This window comes from Castor canadensis, chromosome 6, assembly GCF_047511655.1.
Source record: "Castor canadensis chromosome 6, mCasCan1.hap1v2, whole genome shotgun sequence".
Lineage (NCBI taxonomy): Eukaryota > Metazoa > Chordata > Mammalia > Rodentia > Castoridae > Castor > Castor canadensis.
In genome coordinates this window covers 115,144,809-115,160,005 of record NC_133391.1, presented here as the reverse complement: position 1 = coordinate 115,160,005, position 15,197 = coordinate 115,144,809, and the positions used below count along the sequence as shown (strand labels likewise).

The 15,197-nt window shown below is 44.5% G+C and overlaps 2 long non-coding RNA genes across 3 annotated transcripts; one reads left to right on the top strand and one right to left on the bottom strand.

Annotated features, from left to right (window-relative positions):
* Positions 1-10: 10 nt before the first annotated feature.
* LOC141424183 (uncharacterized) lies at positions 11-14,912 on the top strand. Its single transcript, XR_012449139.1, has 3 exons — positions 11-148; positions 12,721-12,860; positions 14,156-14,912. It is a non-coding gene; the product is annotated as an uncharacterized lncRNA (long non-coding RNA).
* Positions 294-12,614, bottom strand: LOC141424182 (uncharacterized). 2 transcript variants are annotated; one of them, XR_012449138.1, is made up of 3 exons: positions 11,780-12,614; positions 3,622-3,735; positions 294-2,022 (listed from the first exon to the last, which is right to left on the bottom strand). It is a non-coding gene; the product is annotated as an uncharacterized lncRNA (long non-coding RNA). The 2 variants fall into 2 exon arrangements; XR_012449137.1 differs by lacking the exon at positions 11,780-12,614 and adding an exon at positions 5,454-5,646 and having other exon boundaries at positions 295-2,022.
* Positions 14,913-15,197: the final 285 nt, after the last annotated feature.

Genomic DNA, 15,197 nt, shown 5'->3' with positions numbered 1-15,197 from the left:
CTCTTGAACACAACTGGGGCATGCTGCTCTTAAAACACCCTGCGACCTCAATTCTGCTCATGTTCTGTTGGCCAAAGCAAGTCACGTGACCAATGGGCGGGAAGTATACTCGGAAGGGACCCTTGCCAGTCACCAGGCAATGACAAAGGTAGCATTATCTTAAAAGAGAGTAAGAAATTACTGGATACAATAACTCAGTCCTTCCTACCTGCTTTGGATCAAGTAATTCCTTCCTTCCTTCCTCCCTCCCTCCCTTTTCCCTTTCTTGTGCTGGGAATGGAATCCAGGGCGTTGTGGATGCTAAGTGCCTGCTCTTACTCAGGAGGCTGAGGCAGGAGGATCCCAAGTTTGAGGTCAGGACAATTTCATAAGACCTTCTCTAAAAATAAAATGGGGGGGAGGGGGCAGAGACTGGGGTTGTAGTGAATGGAATGATAGCATACTTGCCTAACAAACTGTGGGTTTTAAACTAGGCATGTAAGGCACCGCCGAATTAAGACCACTCCACGTTTGGACAGGAAAGATTTATTGATCCAGACTGCAGGGCCATCACTCTTGGGTTCAGAGCTCAGCGGCTTGGCTGAATTGGGTAGTGGACTTTGTAGCAGGGGCCAAGCCATGGGGGAGGGAACAGGTCAAGGTGCCTGGCTAGTTGAGTAATGGGAAGTTCCTGAGTTGTTTTGCAAGCTGAGAAACAATCAGGCAGGGAGAAACAAGCAGTCATAAATCAGGGGGTCTGGTTTTAAGGTGTTGCCTTGGGTCCTTCTGCCCGCCCCAAGAATGCCAGGGACCTAACATTCCAGCCTTTTGTTGGTATTATGGGCCCTAATCGATCTAGCTGCTTCATGCTGAGTGACGGGGCGCCCTTAAAGGGGGTTTGGCTGGAATTTGGAAATTTGTGAGGTCCCCAGGAGCGGAGGCTGATGGTTTTTCCCAGGCTTCATTTGCAGACAAGGCCAGTTGTTGGGAGAAGGTTGTAGTAGCATCTGGTGGGAAGTCTGTCTGCTGAGTTCCCTGAATGATCCTGGAGGCATCTAGGGTTAAAGAACATTTTCCTGGTTTAAGGGTTTGTATTTTCCATAGCATCATTTAGGCCCACTGCTCCCACTGGTGTTTTAAATCCACCTATGGCAGAAAACCATATGTCCCTGTGTCCAATCAGATGGTTTGAGTACAGAGAAATTTACAGGGTTACAGGTGGCTTGGCTGCAGTTAGGGGGAGTAGTGCCCTTTTGAAGGAGGGCTAAGTGTGTAGCCCCGTGCCATGTGGCCCAGGAAACACAACTCCAATAAGGGCAAAAATGATAACCCTCATTATCACACGGCCAGGAGTTGTCTCCCCGGCACATATATTTTTCATTTGATGTATAAGTCCTTTCCCAACCCAGGCCCCCACAACCACAGCCTGTACCTCCACATAGTTTGTCTATGGCCACCCAAGCATCAAACAATAATGACCCTGGTTTTTCAGGATCCAACACCTGGGTTCGGGTAACAATGTTCCCAGTGAGGTGGCCACTCCTGAGTTCTAACTATTGCTCTACAGGGTGATAAGTGGGGTTGAAGCAGGTAAATTGATTATCATGGGAGCACACTTGATAGATGGTGTGATTGTGAGTGCATGACCTGATAACAGAGCCTGCACAGGAATAGTAAGCGTGGAACAGTAGAGTCTTAGTAACAATACGTCCTGCCCTTGCAATGCACATGCATGGGTCACAGGAGGAGGATTTCTGGGTTGCAAAGGGAAAGCAGAATGAAAGCCAGATGAGGAATAAGAGCTTATGCAGGAGTGGAAGGGGGAGAGAGTTTGCAGGGGAGGCGTAGCCGCGTGGGGCCCTGTGGTACGCAAGAGTACTCATCCTTTCTTGTAGTGGAAGAGTCTGAAGTTGGTGGGCAATGTTTTATCCTTGAGAGGTGCTGTCACTGGGGGGTCCCGTTGAGCTTGACCGCAATGGGTGTTGTGAGGATGACCAGATGAGGGCTGGTCCACCAAGGTCCCAGCATAGAGGGTCAAAGATCCTTGAGGAAAGCAAGATCCCCTGGTTTAATTGAAATTGTTATAGGTTCCTCTGAGGGGTGGGGCAGGATCTGGTCTGCCTGCTGTCTGAGAAGTTCCCAGAAGAGGTTAAGATAGCCAGAAGAGCAGAGTCTGTTGGAGGCAAGTTTTTTAAGAGAAATGGGTGGCCATACACTATTTAAAAGGGGCTCAAGAAGGAAGGGCTTTAGGGAGCAGGTCCCTTTTTAAGACCACACCTAGGTAGGTGACCTGAGGGAGACATAATTGAGCCTTCTTCTTAGAGACTTTGTATCCCCGGGGGCCAGAAAGTTTTAAAAAGGACTTAGTTGCCCTGCAGATGAGGGGCTCTGTGGCTCTGCATTGAAGAAGGGTAGTCTCTGGGTAATGCCAATCTAATAAGTCTCTAGTTAGAACCTGCCCACAAAGATGAGGGCTGTCTTTAAATTCTGGCAAAACTGACCAGGTTACTTGCTATGAAGCATTTGTGAGAACTTTAAAGGCAAATAGAGGTTGACTGTCAGGATGCAGGTTAAATGTAGCACTTTTGGATAAAAAAAATCTTTAGTTCATTATTTTATATAAATTGACATTTTTTGTATCATATTTAGATAAAGTATAGACACAGAACACAGTTACAAGATGGTCATTTAAGACACATGAACAAATATGTAAATGAACTCTGATTTAGTAGTACTTAAAGCTTGACAAGATCAGCAGAAAACACAAGTCCTATAACAGTTTTTTTTTTTTAGATATTACTCAGATCAGAATAATATTAAGATAGCCTTATTATTTTATGGACATAGAGAATTAGATTTTAGTTTGACATGACCTTAAAAATCTTTTAGGCAACTCTTAGATTATAGTCAACTTTAACTTTACCACACACTGAAGCTTTTATTATACACTTTTAAAACTTACTCAGACCTTCATACAACATACTAAACCCTCTGATGGTTTGTCCTTATCCTTCCTATTTGAAACGATCTTTAGGACAAACCCTTCTTTATAAAATCCTTTCTCAGGGGACCAGGAACTAGAGAAAAGGTGAGATCAAAAAGAATTAACCTAGAGGGTAACACACACACACAGGAAAATAATGTGAGTCAACTCCCTGTATAGCTATCCCTATCTCAACTAGCAAAAACCCTTGCTCCTTCCTATTATGGCTTATACTCTCTCTACAACAAAATTAGAAATAAGGGCAAAATAGTTTCTGCTGGGTATTGAGGAGGTGAGGGGGAGAGGGAGGGGGCGGAGTGGGTGGTAAGGGAGGGGGTGGGGGCAGGGGGGAGAAATGACCCAAGCCTTGTATGCACATATGAATAATAAAAGAAAAAAAAATCCTTTCTCATCCAAAAAACCATTCCTTTTTTTCTTCAACTTCTCAAAAATACATTCAATACCTAGCTATATCCTTTCCAGTTGTTTACTTTGTAACTTGTGTTTTAAAATTAGCTTTTATAAGAATTTTAATTAAAAAAAAACTGTCTATCCTTTTTGGCTGGTGGATGAGACCTTCCACCTCTGCCATGGAGATCTGTGAAGGATAAAGCTTACCTGAGAAGTCAGGTAGCACCAAGTAGGTGATTGAGGCCTACCTGAACTTGGATGGTTACCCTGGGTTCCTCCGAGCTGATCTTGAAGGGGGTCGAGGTCCCAGGGCCACATCAGTCTTCTGCCGCCAGGCCCAAGAGGTCCATGAGGCCTTCACTCTGTTGAGAGTGGGAGTGGGAGACTGACCTACCTTGCAGAGACAAAGAGGGGCAGTTGTCCTGTCAGTGTCCATTCTGGCCACATCGTGGACAGGGTCCTAGCGGCAGGCGAGGTGAAGGGCAGTGTTTTGCCCAGTGTCCTGTCTGGTTGCACTTGAAGCAGGTCCCGGGAGGTGTGCATTGTTGTCCGGCCCATCTCGAAGTTGGAGGAGGTAGCCTCAGGGCAGCCGCCCAGAGCTGGGCCTTTCACTGGTCTCAAACCTCATCTCAGTTATTAAATACCTTAAATGCCATTTTCAAAGATCTCCCTGGGGGGTTGAGGGCCACCCTCTGCCTGTTTAAGTTTTCTTCGAATATCAGGGAAGGATTGGGAAATAAAATGAGAGTTGAGAATAATTGGGTTAGGTATTTAAATTTTTTAATATAGGAGACTGAGTCATTAGAGAAGGAGCCAAGTCTCTTTTCAATTTGAGAGAGAGATCAGTCATGAAAAAGGGCACATGGACTCTGATAATGCCGTTAGCTCCTGCCACCTCCTGGAGTGGTACAGGTGGTCTGAGCATGCTTGGGAGGAGGTATGGGAGTGGGTATGGGACACAGGTGGGGAGGAGAAGGGTGAGGGGGTAGCAGAGGCTGAGGGCAAGGCTGGCAGTGTTGGTCCCTGAGGAGCCAAAGGCTCAGGGTCAATAGTGACTACTGTAGAAAGAGAATAGGGTGGCAGATGTTTGGGAGAGCCAGCAGGGGTGGAAGAAGGGGGGTCTGAGTCATGGGAGGATGAGGTGGGAGAAGAGATTGACTGGCAGGAGGAGTTGGGAGGTGGGCAGACAGAGCCCATGAGGTCACAAGTACGAGAGTTTAGTGGGAGTGAGAGACACAGACTTTGAGAGGGTTTTGTTGTTGGCAAGGAGGATTTGAAAAGCATTTCAGGATTGGAGCAGGGAGGGTTGAGAGCAGAAAGAAAGGAAAGCTTGGACGAATGGAATTTCGGATCACTTGCCATTGCGGTGGCAGAAATCGTCAAGACCTAGAAGTGTGTGAAAATCAGAAGTACTGTTTTCAGGCCATTGTGAAAGATTGTCTAGCTTGTACTGAGGCCAAACGGTGTTGTAGTAATAAATCAGTCGCTTAGGTTTTATATTGTCTTGGAGACCAAGGGGGAGGGTATGGAGAAGGCATCCCAGTGGATGCGTCTAATGTAGAGTAGGAGGTCTCCATAATGTAGAAGGAGAGAGGGAGAGCGAGGGAGAGCGAGAGAGAGCGAGACAGAGAGAGAGAGAGAGAGAGAGAGAGAGAGAGTGAGAGAGAGGCAGGTGCCTTGGTGAGTTTATTCTTCAGGCCAATATAGATCTAGGTCAAGATCTAGACTCTCTTATGTGACTCAGGCAAGGAGAGCAGAATCATCCGGTTGCCATTTGGTTGTAGTAAGCTGGAGGGGCTGTCGAGCTCTCACTTTGGGCGGAGGAAAGGAAAACAGAGAGGGAGAGTGAGAGAGAGAGAGAGTGAGATGGAGGGGGAAGTGTAAGTGTCACCTGAACGGGTTCCCAAGGGCAGCCGTCCCTGGCCTGGGTTGCTGTCCGTAGAAAATTTCCAACCGGTTAGCCAGGCGTCCCCATGCTAAGTGGAGGGGCACCCCAGTGGGCATAGGAGGCCTGCCTGGCGCAGCGCCACGACTACCAGACCAGACAGAGCAGGCAGTCCCAAAGGGGGATGACACTTACCAAGCCAGAGGAGAGGAGTAGGTCAGGTGGAGAGCAGTGGAAGAGAGACTAATGACGGATGGAAAAGCTGTCAAGGCAGTAAGGCCCAAAATCCACATTCTGGGGACACGTGAGGTCAATTCAGCAGTCTGGGTTCAGGAGAGGGCAGGACACGAAAGTCAAGGGAGCGGCCCCAGGCCAGAGCATCCTTCTAACCTCTCCCAGGTTTCAGCACCAGATGTAAGGTACTGCTGAATTAAGACCACGCCAGGTGTGGAAAGGAAAGATTTTTTGGTCCAGACTGCAGGGCTGTCACTCTCGGGTTCAGAGTGAAACGGCTTGGCTGAATTGAGTAGTGGGCTTTATAGCAGGGGCCAAGCCATGGGGGAGGGAGAGAATCTCTGGTCTCTGATTATCTGTGATCACCAGATGGAACAGGTCGACATGCCTGGCTAGTTGAGTAACTGGAAGTTCCTAAGATTTTGCAAGCCAAGAAACAATCAAGCAGGGAGAAACAAGTGTGCATAAATCAGGGGGTCTGGTTTTAAGGTGTAGCCTCGGGTCCTTCTGCCCACCCCAAGAATGCCAGGGACCTAACAGGCATGTAATGAGATGGATTGCATATTTGTTAGTTCACAAAAGAGTTTTCAGTGAGTGCTGGTTATGGGCAGAGAAGTATCTTTCCTTTGTTGGATTGTTTTGAGATGGGGTCTGGCTGTGTTGCCGAAGCTGTCCACAGTCCTCTGACCTCACCCTCTGGAGTAGTGGGGCTTACAGGCCTGCATCACCACGCCCAGCTCACTTCCTCAAGATTATATAGTCCAGGCCTGGTGTGGTGGCACATAACTGTAATCCTACCTACTTAAGAGGCTGAGATAGGAGGATCAAGGCTCAAGGCCAGCCTGAGGAAAATAGTTTAAGAGACCCTCATCTCCAAAGTAACCAGAGCAAAATGGACTGAAGGCGTGACTTAAACAGCAGAGCTCCTGCTTTGCAAGTGCAAAGCCCTGAGTTCAAACCCCACTTCCACCAAATAATAATTTAAAAAAAGATTTCAGTTCAGTAAACAGTAAGATAAATGCAACCACAGGAAGAAAGTGACAAATGACATAAGAGGAAACATTCAGAGTGTACTATACTGAGGACAGGTGTATACTTTTGCAAGTGGTAGCATTTACTGAAGCCCTGGGGAATGGTAGGATTTGATCTCCTGGCGTTATATATTCATTATTCCAACACAATGTGTTTTGGGTTCTTTTTTAAGTCCAGAGAAAAGGAGCCTGAGGCATTCCTGTGTTTGATTCAATGTTTAAATCAGAAATCTCTTCCTTGTAGTCTTAAATTAAATCAAGTTATAAAATCTCTCTCAAATATCTAATCCCTTATTCACCTCACATTCCTTGTTCGAGGCACATCTGGAAAAACACTCTCCAGTTCTTCTCTCAGTAGTTGTGGCTCCCCTGACTTGCATCATTCACTTAACAATAAATGAATAGCATCTAATTTTCGTAAAACAACCTCATTTGTATCTACTGCCCTGGAATGTGGCAAAGGTTGGAGACTTGTGTTTCATTGTTAAAACAGAATATTTACTCTCTGGACTCTTGCCAGAAATTATAGCCTTGAACTGTGCTGTCTACTCCTTGTCAGAGACCCTGTCTGAGAAAAGTGTTTATGGAGACTGCCTCAAAGTTGTGAAATTGTACAGCTGTGTACTTGAGCCACACCCTACATCCTAGATGTGTTTTTGGTCTATAGTTTTTTCTTTTTTTCTTGTGCTATTTTATCTGGATTTTTCACTAGGATATATGAATTGAGAATTGTTGCTTCCTCTTCTATCTTTTGGAAAAGTGAAGAACTGGTAAATGCTTGAATGGTAAAGAATTAGTAAAGAATTGTAGAGAATGTCTTCTTTGAAACACAAAGCCATCTGGGTCCTGGTTTGTTTGTTTGTTTATTTTATAAATTTATTTATGATTACTAACTCAATCTCTTCCTTTGTTCAGGTCTATTCAGATTGTTTCCTTTTTTGGTAGTACTGGGGTTTGAACTCAGGGCTTTGCACTTACTAAGCAGATGCTCTTTAGCTACACCTCCAACCCTTTTTGCTCTGGTTATTTTGGAAATAGGGTTTTGCCTTTTTGCCCAGGCCAGCCTGGACCATGATCCCAATCTCAGCCGACCAAGTAGCTAGGATTACAGGCAAGCGCCACTGTCCCCAACAGTTTCTTCTGTTTCTTCTTGTGTTAGTTTTGGTAGTTTGTATCTTTCACTTCATTTCTGTTATCAAATATGTTGGGAAGGAGTTGTTCATAGCACTCCTTTAAGTTCTTTGTCTTTCTGTAAATTGACAGGAATGTCCCATCTTTCATCTGACTCCTAGATGTGCTTTTACTAAACTGTCCCTTGGGGTCATGCCACCTGCCCTCAGAGAGGCAGTTTGTAGGAACAGCTGCATAAAACTGATGATCAGATTTAGTATCATAATGTCATCTACTACAGTTGTCCACTGCATCCCTTGGTGTTTTCCAGAGGAGACCTTTCTCTGACTGCTGAGTGTCATGGAAAGCTCTGTGTCTCCAGAACAAATGGGACCTTTTAATCCCACGGTGGATTATGTCAGACTGTTCTTTGTTTTAGCTCTAGGAAGGCTGAGTCACATACAGAAGACCTACCCTATCAATTTCCTGGGCTGCCATAACAAAGTACCACAGACTGAATGACTTAAAATGCCAGATCTTGATTCTCCCATATTTCCTGAGCCTAGAAGTCAAAAATCCAGGCATCAGTAGGCCTTGCTATCCAGTTTGAGGAAAATATTTACAGAGATTGCTTCAAAGATATGAATCACAGAGCTATGTACTTGGATCACACTCTTGTAGCAGAAAGAAATTGCTCTCTTCCTGTGGGAATCCTCAGAAAGGTCTGAGAAATTAATTTATATTTCTCGGAACTATTGGGAAGAAATGGTTCAGAGATTTGTCCCAGATTTCAACTTCTTTTTCACAATCTATTAATCTACCGTCTGCCATTTCACATTCTTCCCCTTCTGTGGTTTTAAAATGGCTCACAAGGGCTCATGGTGCCCTCTCTGGCTGGTTCACTTAGTTTCACATTTGCAATTTCTATTAACATATGTCCAGGTGACTAGGCAGTCATAATCAAAACTGTCTGCTGTGCGACACACTAAGAAATATTTTTACCTAAAAGTAAGGATCTATATTTTAAACGGAAAGGGTAGATAATGTAGTCTGATTTCTACTGGTATAACAAAACAGCAGAGGCAGGGTACCTTATAAAGAATATAGGTTTACTGGCAGTTCTGTAGACTCCAGAATATGGTACCACCAACTGCTCATAGCAGATGCCATCATAATGGTGAGATGAGTATAAGAGTGTTGAGTGGTACATATGGAAGAGAGTTAGAGGAGGTGCCAGGCTCCCATTGCCTCAGAAACTAGTCCAGTCCTGTGAGACCTGCGTTAATCCCTTCCAAAGGAGGTACCCATGACCTCATCACCTTCCACTAGGCTCCATCCCTTAAAAGTTCTGCCACCTCTCAATCTGCTCACATTGAGGACCTGGCTTACAGGAGAAATACAAGGCATCTGGGGAAATTGGGGGGACCCACTCAGACCACATCCAAACCATAGCAGGAGAGGAGGAAAAAGGAAGGAAGGTAGGGAAGGAAGAAGGGGGGAAAGGCAAAACAATACAAGTGACAGTGGCAGGCCTTTCAGTTTCTCACCAGGCTCCCTGGGTGAAACTTATGCCTAGGTGGACAGAGGAGACCATAGCTGGCAGAAGAACATAGAGAGGTAGCCCTGCACAGACAACCTGACCCCAGAGAGTGCTGCTCTGGTGGCCCACTTTGTTCAAAGAACTGGTGGCGACAGGGGTCCCCTCTGGTTGTTTAAAGTACCGGTGGGATTGACTGGTGTGGACGTCTGCAGGCTTACTTCACAATGGTTCCAGGAGTCCATCCCTTCAACTGTAGTCAGGGTGCCGAGACCTGACCCAGGGGATCAGACAGTCCACTCAAGTTTCAGAAGTTTACACAGATACCTTTTGCCAAAGGAAAAAGACAAACTTATACAAAATGTCTGGTTTAACTATTTTCTGAGATAATTCTAGAAGACAACGATAGCATTACAGTTTTTGTCTTTTGTGTCTATTTTGAAGTGAAAGAAAAATAAGCCTTTACGTGTATATGTGCGACCTGTTGGGGCAAGCAGAAGTCCGACTCACAGGAGCAGGATTTATCGCTCCAGCCTCAAAGAAACTGTGGGAATGCTGTTGCCTTTTGGCTCTGGCTGGGTCTGCATAGTGATCCAGTCCACTTTTTACCTGCAAATTCTTCCTCTCAGACCCATCAGACCTCCTACTGGTTTTTTGAGTCCCAACTCTGATAAAGGCTGTTACACCATACCATCTTGTAAGGGTCTCTCCTTCACCTCCTGTCTCTTGTCCTCCAAGTGAGTGTCATGCTCTTGTTAACTGCTTACCAGAAGCCAGCCCTGCGTTCCCAGCTCGACTGAAATAATTACAGTGGCAGGAATCGGAGCTCCTATTTTATATATCTACCCCGTCCATAAAGACAGGTGCAATGCTAGGCAAATGGTAGGTCTCAGGAAAACCTAGGGTGCACTGGGGCACGAGTGCAGGTTAGCACACTTACATACTGTGAAAGCTTCGTTAATGTCACAGTCAGCCTTTATCGAAGCAGCCTTTAATGTTTAGCCTATTTTTCCTTTAAATAAGATGTTGGGGGACCTGAGGTTTGACTCCCTCCTTGACAGCTCTTAGACCCCTCCCTGGTGGCCCCGCTGCTGCCCTGAGCAGAGGACTGTCAGCTACGCAGCCAGTTCTCCCAAGTAGAGCGCTTCACTGTCCTCAGTTACTAGGCTTCCAAAGGGTGAACTGGGGGGAAGAAGGGTACAAGGAAAGCAAAATGGAAGACATCTTTGTGCTACTTTAAAATGCTCTCAGGAACACAAAGAATTGTTTATTGATGACTCTCTCCATGTCAAAAAGACTGTGGTGGGAGGTGGCACGTGTCATCTTACTCAATTCCTATAATAACCCTGTGTAACTGTGTTATACCAGTGTACAGAGTGAAGAATAAAAGAGGAGAAGGGTAAAGCTGGCCCAACTTTCAGATCCATGACACAGCAGAACCAGACTTAGAAGTGTGCTATCAAAGCCTGTGTTCTCAGCCACTGCGCTGCTTACACCCAGGGGGCCCAGCAGCCTCCTCTCCAAGCGCACAGAGTCAGCGATGCGCTCCTGTTCAGAACAGAACCAGAAACCGAGACTTGGAACACACCTGAGCTCACTCTGCACCTGCTTCGCCAACAGGGCCCAGCGTTTAGAATTCTATGGCATCATTGCCTCTGTAGTTTAAATATAGCAATACTTTTTAAGGGAGTACAGTATTCCTGCTATTGCTGTGTGCTATGAATATGTATTTTATGGGGAAATGGGAAGTCTGGGTTACATTGAAATGCAGAACTATTTGAAGGAAGAGGAAAGCTATCCCAGCGCACTGAGTCATGGGGAAGAATAACTACAGTATATCACACTAGTAAATAGGAATGTAAAAATAGCTTCTGTTTGGAAGCATAAATTCAATGTTAATGCAGTCTTGATTTACTTCAAGTGTTTTTCATTAAACATGTTCACTGCCTGATGTTAAACTAGGTAAAAATAATTTTAGGTGCTGACTTGAAAGACCTTTAGATCAATGTTCTCAACACACTTTGAAAAGAAGAAATATGAGGCCTTTGTTCTTTGAAAAGAGATAACAGAGTATATAGGCCATTGTCAAAAAAAAATGAGACCTTTGCAGCAGAGCCCATGGCGGCTATTTCTGTGACATAATTTGGAGCACAGTAGGCCCCTTGTTTTCCTTTGCTTGCACTCTTGTTATTCAGCAGTCCTCCTCCCTGGGAAAACTCCCTTTCTCACTCTGGTCATGTGGTCACATGAGTGCTGGCACCTTGCACCCAGGTGAGAGAGCCAGCCATGTTAGGTTCTTCAAGACTTTTTCAAGAATTTGCAAACTTGAACTAAATAAAGGATCATGGCTGGAGACGTGTGAGCCCGGGAGTGCTGACGGCTTGCTTCTGGCTGGGGTGGGGGGTGTCCTTTAGCTCTACCCAGATAGGAATCATGAGTAGACAAGGAGAAGCTCTTCTGGTGTTGGCAGTCCCAGGTCCTTGAGTGCCTCGGGGCTAGACTGAAAGATCTAGAAGCTGACAGCCCCAACCCTGAGAGCTAGGGACCTATTGCTCAGGGTTTTAGAAGCCAGAGATTTATGGCTGTAGGCATTTGGGTTGGAGACTTACTGTTCCCGATGATAATCACCAGTCTCCCCAGCACGTGGTAACTTGTAATCCTCAGCTTCCTGTAGCAGTGATAGACGGCAGCGGGCAGCACCTGCTAGTGTTACCGCTCTCTCAGCAACTTCAGCTGCTAGTGTTGCAGCTCTTTCCTCTGTCTAGGGTGTCAGAGCCCTGGGTCCAATGGTGGCTAGCGTTTTACAGCTCTTGGACTTAGGACACCAGGACCTTCAGTTCTTAAGGCCTGGCAGCTCCCGGGACTCTTCCAGTGACTGAGACCTGCAGTTTCTCATCTGGCTCCTCAGCCTTCTTTCTTCGGCAATGGCTCTCTGCCCTCTCTCACTTTCTCTCTTTTTCTGCTATCTCTGTCATCATTTCTGCCCTAGCTCTTTAGCTACCCTCCTGCCAGTACTACTGCTGTTACTGTCACTGCCACTGCTGGGTCAGCAGCTGCTGTGCCACCATCTTCTCTTCATGTTGCCAGCTCAGCCTGTGCTCTGTTAATGATAAAGATCAAAAGCAGGCAAGAAGAGGCCACTGGAGAGAAGACTATTTTTGTGCCTAATGTTGCAGTACCAGGGGACAGCACAGAAGGGTGTCTCCAGGCTGACTTGGGAAGTGAGCTGAACAGCCTGCTTAAGTAGCTAGAAAGGGGCATGGCAAAGGTGTTTGCACTAGTCACAGTGCTTCATGTAAATGAAAGACTATGTTTGCTCCAAACACAGGCCTTTTGCTGGGCCACCGGAGGAAGTGCTTTCCCTCTAGCCTTGGTGAAAATGGCTGCTAAACTTCACTGAGTCTTGTAATGGTGAAAAGTCGAGCTCAAACCGTTTGAAATGGTCATGACTTTCCAGCTGCGTTTTGGCCACAGACAGCTGTAACAGTTGTGGTGCAACTTTCTTAAGATAGTCATAGAGTGTAATGAAGGTGCTTTTCATTCCCCACAGAAAGTAAGTGGGAGCTTTCCAGAGCAGAAGGAGAACAGAATAGGCCTCTGAGGCTTAACTCTGGCCCAAGCCTCAGCAGACTTCCTCACTACAGGAAGAAGCTACACGACTACTTGTTTACCTGGAGTGTCCTCAGCATAGTAAGTGTTCCCGTTAATACCTTAAACCTTGGATGACAATGGGCCATGCTATGGTTTGAATATTCGTGACCCCAAAATTCATTTTGAAATTTAATCCCTAAAGCAATAGTGTTAAGAGGCGAGTCTTTTGGGAAGTGATTAGGTCATGAGGGCTCTTCCCGCTCCCCAGATGTTTATAAAAGAAACCCCACAAAGTGTTCCTTTTTGTCCTCCTTTCTGCTGTGTGAAGACCCAGCATCCATCTTTAATTTTGGTCATTCCAGTGATATGACGTGGTACTTCATTTTGGCTTTGATTTGCATTTCCCTCATGCCTAGTGGCATTTTTCTTAGCTCTATGGTAAATGACCAACTGCTTATCAGTCATTCCTATGCTTTCTTTTGTAAAGGGTCTTTTTAAATAGTGTGCCTATATTTAACTGATTTCTGTCTTCATTGCTGAATTGTATTAGTTCTTTATATATTCTGCATACATGTAAGTTCTGTGTCAGATATATGTATTGCAAATATGTTTTTCCCACCCTGTGGCTTTCTTTTCATTTTCCTAATAGTATTTTTGTTGTTTTTGTAGTGTTGGACATTGACTCCAGCACGTTCTCTGTGTTGATTAGGTCTTTACACTGAGCTGCATCCCCAGCCCTTCTTAACAGTGTTTTTTAATGATCAAAATATTAATTTTATAAAAGCCAAATTTTGCAATTATGTCTTTAATAGTTTGTGGGTTTTATGCCTCACCTAAGAAATATTTACCTATAACAAAGCTGGAAATATTTTCTCCTGAGATTTTTTATAGTTTTCACTTTTATATGTTGTCGATTATACATTTGGTGTTGTAAGGGTCAAAATTTGTATTTTGATACAGATATCCAGTTGTGCTAGGACTATTTGTTGAAGCCTCACTTTCCCCCCACTGAAGTCTTGACATCTTTGCTGAACTTGACCCTATATATATGGTCAAAACCCAAATTTTGGGTTTTGCCTGAGGGAGGGCCACAAATGAGACAGACAGAGTAATGATGACTAGTAATATAAAGTTCTAGACTGAAAACCCTATAAATGTGTCATGTGTCTGTTTCTGGACTGTCACTATTCCCTTGATCTACTTAACTTTTTGAAGTTATCTCACACTGTCTCTTTTTTTTTTTGGAGATGGGTCTTGCTGTGTTGCCCAGGCTGGTCTTGAACTCATAATGTCTTGATTACTATACATTTGTTTCAATTATTCTTTAGTGGTTATATTTTACATGGAAGTTAATTAAGAGAATTTATTGCCCTGTTCCTTCCCCCTCACCCCAGTGTCCCCTCAATACTTCGCCAATGAAAACTGCATGCTTTCTTTGGAGAAGAAACTTATAACAGACTGAAGTCACTCCAGCCTGCTTCAAGTGCGGTTTGGGCACCTGCTTCAGTTGGGTTTTGTGCTGACAACCCAAGAGTCCAAATAAACGATTAGAGCACATGATTGAAAGATGAAGAAACAGAACTTACTCCAGTTTTAGCATCTATAGGAGCATTGGGATTTTTATTCGTGTTTAAAATTTAAAGCAGTAAAACTGTGAGGTGTGATATTTTTGTTTGGTAAGGGCAAATTTTCATTCATGCATAACTTACTGATTTGAGTTACATCTTTTGAATTGAATTTATCCATTTTAATTGCTATTCTTGCTGTTGTTATTTAATTGTAATAGTACTCATTTCTCTGATAGACCAACATATAAATCTAAGATTTTTTCTCTTTAAAAATACATTTAGTGGGAATGGGGTTGGGGGTGTAGTTCAGTGGTAGAACACTTGCCTTGAATGTGTGTGACTCTAGTTTTCATTCAAGCACTGCAAAGTTAATGCAATGAAAAAAGTCAATCAGTTTTGCATGTTTATTCTATGACATCTTCTTTTTATTTCTTTGTGTTTTATTGGCTCTTTTGTGTGTACAACATTCAATGAAAGAAACCGTGTTGTCAGCATTTCTTTTTTGGTGATTGTTGTCATTGATCTCAGATCATATTATTCACGTCAGGCATTTTAGCACAGAGAAGTGGGTGTTGCTCCAGAAGTAGAGGCTGCTTCCTCTACTTGGTGGGAGGAGTCTGTGCAAGGCCAGCCCCAGGCTGTCAGCCCACCAGGCCAAGCGTGGTATGATTATTTACTTGTGATTATTTGTCTTCTAGGAAATATTTGGGGTTTTGTTCTAAGACAGGTACACAGATAAGACAAAGTAATAATGACTAGCCATGAAATAGCTTTATAAAGTTCTAGACTGAAAATCTTGGGCTCAGACTGCCCAGTCATCACATCATCCCTTTTTATTTTACTTTTTTGGCAGTACTGGGGCTTGAAT